This window comes from Sinocyclocheilus grahami, unplaced genomic scaffold, assembly GCF_001515645.1.
Source record: "Sinocyclocheilus grahami isolate Dianchi unplaced genomic scaffold, SAMN03320097.WGS_v1.1 scaffold533.1, whole genome shotgun sequence".
In the NCBI taxonomy this organism is placed as follows: domain Eukaryota; kingdom Metazoa; phylum Chordata; class Actinopteri; order Cypriniformes; family Cyprinidae; genus Sinocyclocheilus; species Sinocyclocheilus grahami.
The window spans coordinates 1,183,196-1,185,484 of NW_015505712.1; positions in this window are offsets into that span (position 1 = coordinate 1,183,196).

The window sequence follows — 2,289 nt, forward strand, 5'->3', positions numbered from 1 at the left end:
GGAGGCCATTCATGAACTCACTGTCTGTCCTTTCACGGCCAAGGAGGCCATTCAAGAACTCTCTGCTTGTTCTGTCATAGTCAAGTGGTCTGTCCATGTCTCTTCTCCACCATGGCTTCCTGCTCTGCCGTCATCACCCGGCCGCCCTGCTCTGCTGTTACGGTCATGGAGGCCATTCATGAACTCACTGCCTGTCCTGTTACGGCCATGGAGGCCATTCATGAACTCACTGTCTGTCCTTTCACGGCCAAGGAGGCCATTCAAGAACTCTCTGCTTGTTCTGTCATAGTCAAGTGGTCTGTCCATGTCTCTTCTCCACCATGGCTTCCTGCTCTGCCGTCATCACCCGGCCGCCCTGCTCTGCCTGCACTGCCATGGCTGCCTGTTCTGCCTGCTCTGCAATGGCTGCCTGTTCTGCCTGCTCCACCATGACTGCCTGTTCTGCCTGCTCCACCATGGCTGCCTGTTCTGCCTGCTCCACCATGGCTGTCTGTTGATGGCTGTTGTGATTCCCTTGTCTGTGTGTTATGTTCTGATTGGTTGTTTTAGTCATGTGTCTTGTGCTTATTGGTTTATGGTCTTGTCATGTGGTTCTCAGTTCTGTTTGTCCATTGGCTGGTTTGTGTCATGTGACCCTTGTTTGGTACAAATATCCCTCATGTTCCCATTGTTCTTTGTCATGTATTGAAGTTGTAACCCACTGTCAGTGAGTCTAGTCTGTTTATGCCTCGTCAAGTCTGTTTATGCCTCGTCAAGTCTGTTCATGCCTCGTCAAGTCAAGTCTGTGTCTCCAGTCTCGGATTATGTTTGTATTTTGGATCACGTCTGTAAATAAACGGCACATGGGTTCTCACTACGCTCCCCCTCAGTGGACCGAATCATTACACACGCATACTTCAGTATATCTTTGGTTGAACTTCAGCACAATTTCTGCACAATTAGGGTCACAATATTAGTTCTTCCAATTTAGCAGACTTTAAGTATGCCAGTTTAGTATACCAAAAGTACAAACACTAAAAAGCAGTTGTGAGGCGTGAATGAGATATGATACCAAAGGGAGAGTGGATTGTAAACAAATAACGATTGTCATTTTAATTCCTCTCACAAAATGATCATATGGCTTTGGTTTGTATCATATTTAAATTTAGTTTGTCTACAAATGCTATTGAAATTGTTGAATTAATGTAGGATGTTTAGATCATTTAATGTTTATTTAGCTGACAAGGAAATTAAATACTTTAAAGCATACTACTACATACTACATATGATAATGTGTACAAAACAGTAATGAATCACTCAAAAGTAGGTAAAGATTCCCATTAATTTTGAGATATCTGTCAGTCTTTGCCATAATGCCTTGCTATGGACTGAGTGTGTCTTGCTTCGGATTTCCCTGACAGACTGGCATTCTGACTCATTTTGACAAATTTACATTTGTGAGATGATCTGGATCAGTGTTTTTTTCTCATTTTACAGCATTGCATTGCTTAATAAATTTAGGTTAATTGAATACAAAGCACTACACAAACCATGCAGCACCAGAAGTTGCTTTAATGAAAAGTTGTATTTAAAGGGATAGTTCACCCAAAAATGAAAATTCTGTCATTAACTGCTCACCCTTATATCGTTCCAAACCCGTAAGACCTTTGTTCATCTTCGCAACACAAATTAAGATATTTTTTATTAAATCAGAATCCTGCATAGACAGCAACAGAACTACCAAAGCTCTCGGATTTCATCAAAAATATCTTAATTTGTGTTCCGAAGACGAACGAATGTCTTACTGGCTTTGGAAGGACATGAGGGTGAGTAATTAATGACATAATTGTCATTTTTGGGTGAACTATCCCTTTAATTTACTCTTATTTACATATGACATGCAGATATACCATTTCCCGTATGAAGCTATCATAGTTTAAATGAAGCACAAGAGCCACACATTATTTAAAGTGTAGGAAGTTAGGTCAAGAACACATGAAATGGTGACAAGAAAGGACTTACATTACCACTTTTGATAATTACACAGTAATAGAACATTTACATATAATATGGTAATTGTTATATAAGAATTACTCCAGTGAGAGATGCCCATATTTACTATTTGAGCCCTTGCCCCTGAGGAACTTTCTGCACGTCCCTGACTACTGATCGGCTCTTCAATACCTCACATACACCATTTATCAGAACAGCAAATTATTTAATTGAAATATTTACAAATATGCTAAATAATATTTACGACTTAATATTAATGTTACATAACTCTCAGTACATTTGACCCTTCCCCCAACC